Source organism: Eptesicus fuscus, chromosome 7 (genome assembly GCF_027574615.1).
Source record: "Eptesicus fuscus isolate TK198812 chromosome 7, DD_ASM_mEF_20220401, whole genome shotgun sequence".
NCBI classification, from domain to species: Eukaryota; Metazoa; Chordata; class Mammalia; order Chiroptera; family Vespertilionidae; genus Eptesicus; species Eptesicus fuscus.
In genome coordinates this window covers 66,097,950-66,105,384 of record NC_072479.1, presented here as the reverse complement: position 1 = coordinate 66,105,384, position 7,435 = coordinate 66,097,950, and the positions used below count along the sequence as shown (strand labels likewise).

At 48.1% G+C, this 7,435-nt stretch overlaps 1 pseudogene; it reads right to left on the bottom strand.

Moving 5' to 3' along the window:
* Positions 1-4,506: 4,506 nt before the first annotated feature.
* On the bottom strand, positions 4,507-5,871 carry LOC103285494 (nuclear prelamin A recognition factor-like; annotated as a pseudogene).
* Positions 5,872-7,435: the final 1,564 nt, after the last annotated feature.

The following is a 7,435-nucleotide window of genomic DNA, read 5'->3' as shown; positions in this document are numbered from 1 at the left end:
GAAGACCAGTGATGAGCATCAGACCCACCTGTAATTTGAAAAGCAGAGTAAAAAAAAAAAGTAGTCAGTCTGAGTTACACAGGATTTGCAGCAGCCTCCAATGGAAACTCAGGAATAGTGATTCTGAGAGATTCCTTTTTTAATGGGAAAAACAAACAAACAAAAAAAACACAAACCACCTTTCTCCAAGAAGCAGACAAGAGTTATGTTAATTTTTAATGGCAGCATATTAGCAGTTTGGCATCACAACTTGCTAATGCATGCTTCTATAGGAATGTAAAAGTAAAAAGTATAATCCCATATATACCTGAAAGCAAATATCGAGCACATAAGATGTAATTAAAACATTAATTCCATTCTGCTTTGTTTTTTTGTTTTTTAAACAGAGCATCCACTTATATACAGGTACACACACACACACACACACACACACACACACACACACACATATTCCTTTTGCCGGTCCTCATTGAAATACAGAGTTATTTTCTAAATAGGCCTGTTGTTTTATTCTTTTTGCATTTGTTTATTTCACCTACTGTCATATACTACTGAGTTCCTTGGGAAACAAATATATAAATGTAATATGCTCTCAAGAGCAACTTAAATTGCTCAATAATCTTTAGCGGCTTTGACAACTGTCCAGCCAGGATAGCTCCCTGCCAGGGATGGTAGATTTAAACCTGATCACATCTCCACTGAAACCCATACACTGGGATTCCTCCAGCCAGCTCATGCTCAGGACTCCAACTAATTAAGTTTTCTGCTTGCTGCCATTGAAAGCTTCAGTCAGGTATAATTAAAACTGAGCCAATGACAGCAGTGGCATTTGTCAGAATCATCCAGTGGTTCAAATACCAGTTCTGACAGAAATGTCAAACTGATAGCACTCCCCTCCTCCCAGTGCATGCCAGGGAAAAGCAGGGAGGACTTTTATTATAAATGCTTGGCTGATAACCTTTTTGAATCCCAGGACACCAAATGCTTCACATGAAATTTCATTATCCTGGAAAAGAATTCAGCTCATAGATGCTCTCTTCTCACGACGTAAAGCTCTATCTAATTCCATGGTCTTTACTTCTGTTAGGCCTTTCAGGGAAGTTTGAAATAAACAAACAGAATAGAACAGATAGTCAGACAGCCATGTGGGAAGGAACATTCTAGTTGCAGAGATTTCGATCTCTTAAGTGAAAATTTTCTCAGAATTAAAGCTGGTATTATCCATCTAGTTTCTAGATACATTGTTAGATCAGATATTTATCTTTTGTTTCCATGATAAAAAATCATCCAAAGCTGGTGAAGGCACCATCCTGAAAGGGATGAAGCTACCAACCCCTCGCACTGACCATCACTGACTAATTTTATGATCAATTACCTAACATAGTTGCTGGTGGGGCTCAGAACATGTTTGGTGAATGAATGAATGAATGAATGAATGAATGAATGAATATCACACAAACTCTCAAGAATACAATTGCTAAATCACAGAATAAAAGTGGTCATAGAGAAAAGGTAACTTTGTGATTATTTTTAGAGGTGAGAAATATGAGAAATGGAAGCAGTGATTTTCCTTCTCTTTGTACATGAGTACATGGTACTGAAGATTGGATAAAGTAATAAATGTAAAACACTTTCATTAGTCTTATGGCCAAGAAAGATATTTCTATGTGCACAAGCTACAATAGCAAGTATTGAAACACCTGAGCTATATTGCATCTTAAAACACAAGATTTAATATTATACACAGAGAATGTCATGACTGCATGTTTTTGTCCACCTGGTGATATGTTCTTAGTTATATCCCAAGAGAAAGCGTTGTTTCTATTTAAAAAAAGATTTTTAAATGCCCACCTTTGTGTGGGAAACAAATTAGAGACAGCTACATTGGCACAGAGCTACCCCTTCCCCCCCCCGGCCCCCGCCCCGCCAGACAAAAACTCAAATCACTACTAATATGCCTGGCACATGTCAGGTGCCTGATAAATACTGTTGACCAATGAGAAAGAAAAAGTAACGGAAAAGAGGAATTTATTCATAGCAGAGCTCAGTAAGCCCTTCATGAGTAGGAGGTGAGATCTTCGGTGATACATGTTAACAGGTGATGACTAAGCCTGACTCTCCATGGGATAAAAATAGGAAGTATGGGATAGAGAGAGAGACTCTGAAAAGAACAAATGTGGGGGGGGGGGGAACTAATGGGCAGAGCCACATGGTAGGAAATAGGAACCTTGACAAGAGGTGGCCCGTGAGAAAATTAAGGGGCTGATGAGCTTGAGAACAAGGATTTCAAAATGTTTTAAGATTTTGCTTTTCTATGCCTTAAATTCTTCAATCCACCCAACCAACCATCAGTGAGGTCTACCACGCACACTGAGCAGGAGAGATAATGCAGGACCCACAACTACTTTTACATGTAACAGAGGGAAGAGAACACTCTTAGAAGGTGACATGTGAATAAGATCAAGAGTTCAATGAAAGCAGAAACCCAGACCCAGAAATGAGTCTGAGAATGTAATCCCCAAGGAACTTATGAAAATACTAGAGGCCCGGTGCATGAAATTCGTGCACGGGGTGGGAGAGGTCCCCTCAGCCCAGCCTGCACCCTCTCCAATCAAGAACCCCTTAGGGGACATCCAACTGCCTAAACCAGCAGTCGGACATCCCTCTCACAATCTTTGTCTAAGTGGTTATGCCATTTTATACTCCCACCAGCATTGTATGAGAGTTCCAGTCATTCCATATCCTTGCCAACACTTAATATGATTGGCTGGTTTAATTTTGCCATTCCAATAGGTTTTTAGTGAGATATAATTGTGATTTGTTGTTGTTTTTAAGATTCTTTTATTGATTTTTAGAGAGAGGGGAAGGGAGAGGGAGAGAGAAACATGGATGTGAGAGCAAATCATTGATCAGCTGCCTCCTACACTCCCCCTACCAGGGACTGAGCCTTCAACTTGGGCATGTGCCCTGACTGGGAATCAAACAGGCAGCCTTTTGGTGCAGGGGATGACACCCAACCAACTGAGCCACACCGGCCAGGGCTCATTGTGGTTTTAATGGTCACTCCCCTAATGATTAATGATGTCAAGCTCCTTTTTATGTTCTTATTAGATGCCTGGTGCATGCACCCTCTTGCAGTCCAGGACCCCTCAGGGGATGTCTGCCTGCCGGCTTACATTTCCAGCAGACAGCTGGAAATCCCTCTCACAGTTCGGGACCCCTCGCTCCTTACCGCCCGCCTGCTCACTGCTCCTTACCACTCTGCTCACTGCTCCTCAGTGCTGCCATGGAGGCAGGAGAGGTTCCCGCCACTGCCACTGCACTCGCCAGCCATGAGCCCTATCTTTCTGTATAGTTGTCTGTGGGCCAACTGCTGTCTTCCTTCTCACTTAGGGCAAGCAGCATGTGAGGGCAGAGCGTGCTGTCGTAGAACACAGAAGGCTGCCCGGAGCTGAGGGAGTGGCCGGGCCCACGAGGTGAGAGTTGGACACAGAGGATGAGAGGTGGACACAGAGGATGCTATCTCACCCAATTGTGAGGTGGGCTGGTTGGCCTTCATCTGCCTGACCCCATCCAGGGAGGGACCGAGCAGGGTGTCCGCCTCTCCATTCTCCATCCTTCCATCTGTGACACCTGTCACCCTTGCCAGGCCTCCCCCAAAGTGAGTTCAGCTCAATCCCTGAATGTAAAAGGGCACCTGAGGGGGAGTTGGACCTCCATTCCAGTGCCCCCTGATTCCCAGTGACAGGATCTGGTCAACAGGACCTGATCTCAGGATGGTGGCCACAGCTGCAGAACATGGATCTGTTTCAAGAAAAGTTGGGGCCCTAACTGGTTTGGTTCAGTGGATAGAGAGTTAGCCTGTAGACTGAAACGTCCAGGTTCGATTCTGGTCAAGGGCATGTACCTTGGTTGCGGGCACATCCCCAGTGGGGGGTGTGCAGGAGGCAGCTGATAGATGTTTCTCTCTCATCGATGTTTCTAACTTTCTATCCCTCTCACTTCCTCTCTGAAAAAATCAATAAAATATATATTTTTTTAAAAGTTGGGAATGCAGACTTTTGTATGAGCCCCTATTCCAAAAGGTGGCAGTTTATTCACATTGTGGCAAAGACACCTTCAAGAGTAACATAAGTGGGTAAAGTTAGGGCCAAACTGGGCCATTTCCTCATCCAATCTCTCTGAGGCGCGTGGGCAGAACCAAGTCTCAGCTTGTCACTGGACACTTCCGGGGTTATTTTAAGGACAGTAGTCTGTCTCCATTCTTGTTCTTTGGGATTTTTTCATCATCAGATAAAAGGATACATACATTGGGGCAATCCTCTCGATATACAATATTCCAGTTGCACCCATATGACGATGACAGCACCCCTCAGAGGGAGAAAGCCAATAAATAGGGAGCAGGGAATTCTGAAAACCAAAACAATGACAGAGTTGCTAAGCCTTTCCTTCATGAGTCTGACACCCCTCTTCAGGCGGCCTGCAGGCCGGGAGTCTGCTGGACCTTTACCACTTGATGTCCTGGCAGGCTGCCCCTGGGCCCTGCCAGGCGGTGTGCAGGGCCACCTGGGCCCAGGGGGAGTCGCCCCCCCCCCGCCCCAGCCACTCCTGGTACAGCTCCTGCACATGGGCGCTGGTCTCTGGGGGCCACACCAGGATGGCAGCATAGATGCCTTCCATCTGCCGCAGCAATGCCCTGTCTGCACGCCTGTCCTCTGCCTGGGCCTGGCCCCTGCCGCTTAGGCATGCCTGGTGCAGGCCAGGACCTCCGGAAGTGTCAAGGGAACTTGCCCCTCTGCAGCTTCAGGACCACTTCTGGATGTTTCGAAAGCCGTAAGCAACCTCAAAGCATAGCAGAACCTCTCCGTCCCTTTCAAGTGTGACCTCCTGGAAGGCTTTGTTCCTCAGGGTGTGGTAGGTGAGCACCCCCACATCCTTGTTGAATAGCTCCTTGGCCCTGTGCCTGAAGATGTGTGCCAGGTACCCGTCTGAGCTGGCACCCTCATGAAGCCTCACTTCCTCCTACTTCATGTCTCCAAACAGAGTGTCCATGGCGGTGGTGTTTGAGGCAAGGTCACTTTGCTCCATTATCTGGACAATTTCACCTGAGGTTAACACACAGTCAGCACCGTGGGAACTATGTAAAGCTCTGGGAACATCTTCTCAAAGGGCCTCCAGTTTCTTGTCATAACACAGGGCCACAATGACGTGGAAAATCTTGTCTGGGGACAGGTTCCGCCATCTGGTGAAGCAATCCTTCACCAAACAGCCCATGATCTGCTGGGGAGACTTGGCCGTGCAGAGGTGGGGGTGATGGGGTGACCCAGCACATGCTCTGCATATCGGTCCCAGCCGGGGCAAGCGGAGGTCAGCATGAGTAGCCGGGGCTCTTCCTCATGATGCTGGCAGTACCGACGCACAAATTCCTTCTGACTCTCCAGGATGCTGAAGTCCGCAGCTATCTTCATGTCAAAGACAGTGTGCCCCAAGGCTTTTGAGAAAGCCACAGAGCCCTCTGGATGCATCAGTGACACTGAGGCTGAATTTAGCAGCAAAATAAGGCAGAGACTGAGGACACACAGACTCTGCCAGCACCTTGTGCTGTGAGGTATCACATTTCTTATTCAGGTTCAGAACACGGAAGAAGTCCTCGGTGTTCTGTTGAGAAACTTGGACTCCTTCCTCTGCAGTCACACAACTGTCACACACCAGGCAGTCACTCAGAAATATCTTGGCATCAGCCAGCTTATGGAATTCTCCCTTCTCTTCATTCTCCTGAGCCGGACTCCGGACGTTGACTGCGGCATTCTCTTGGTCATCGGTTTTTGTTTTTTTACTACATTCCTTCCGTGTGCAGTGATCACACTTCATCTGGAGCAGGGTGGGCGGGGGTCAGCTCAAGTGACCTGGAGGAAGCACAGGGAGAGCAGTCAGTCACCACTGGTCACCCCTGGCGCTGCTGGCGGTATCCTTTCTTCCTTGTGGAGCGTCTAGGGAGGGGAAGCAGCTGCAGTGCCCGAGGCCGAATTCCAGGAGGCCGGCAGTGCTGTCGGGATCATGCCAGCAATGCTGGTCCATTGGTCCCTGGCTTGTCCTCTGAAGATTGTACCTGCAGGACTACTAAGGAAGCCAGTCCCCAGTTCCGCCCTGCCTCCGCCACCAATTAATTGGAGTCTGAGGGCCAGGAGGAGGGACCAAGAGGCCTGCCTTCCAGCTGCTCACCAGTCCCCACCACACCACTCACTCCAGTTACCCGTTAGCCATCCCCTGATCAATGGGAGCCTGCAGGCCAGGGGGGAGGGACCAAGCAGTCTGCCTTCCCACCCACTCACAAATCACTGCTGCCATGGATTCATTGGAGCCTGAGGGACCCAGTTCTCCCGTTAGCCATCCTCTGATCAATGGAGCTTGAGGGCCAGGGGATGGACCGGTTGTCCATTAGGTCGTTACAGACCCTGGGTCTTTATATATTAGGATTTGTATACTAGAGAGGCCCAGTGCACAAAACTTATGCACAGGTAGGGTCCCTAGTGGTTGCCGGCTGCCAGCCGGGGCCTTCCTCTGTTCCATGCCACCCCCTGGTGGTCAGTGCACATCATAGCGAGCAATCAAACTCCTGGTTGGTCAAACTCCCAAGGGGACACTTTGCATATTAAGCTTTTATATATATATACTAGAGGCCTGGTACACGAATTCATGCACGGATGGGGTCCCTAGGCCTGGCTGGTGATCAGGACCAATTGGGGCCATCTCATCCAGTCCCAATCGAGGCTGGGCCAATCAGGGCCAGGCCGATCGAGGTCTTCTGGCTGGGGGAAAGTACAGAGGGGAGGACCACAGGACGTTGGCCAGCTGTGGGGAGGGACTGCGGGAGGTTGGCCAGCCCCAATGGAGGCAGATCAGGTTCGGTCAGCCAGGTGGAGGGACTGGCTTGGGGGAAGGGACCGTGGGAGTTTGGCTGGCCACAGGAGGGACCAGGGGAGGTTAGCCAGCCATGGGAGGTTGACTGTGGGAGTGCACTGACCACCAGGGGGCAGCTTCTGTGTTGAGCATCTGACCCCTGGTGGTCAGTGCGCATCATAGTGACCGGTCAACAGGTCATTCCGATCGTTCCAGTCATTCAGTCGTAAAGGTCACTTAGGCTTTTATATGTATAGATAGATCTTCTTTGGTAAAGAATCTGTCCAAATATTTTGCCCATTCTTCATTGGGTTATTTGTTTTCTTATTAAATTTTGAGTGTCTCGCTTCCCTGCACTCTGGGCTGGAAAGGTCAAGGCATTAAGCTGGATAATCAGGGTGGTCACCTCATTTGTTTCTCATCTCTCAGGGGTCACGCTTTCAAGACTTAATGTCCGGTGTCTGCAAAATTTTGTTTTTAATGATTTTTGTCCAGTTTCTTGTTTTTTTCTTCCAGTCAGGAGGATAAATTTGGT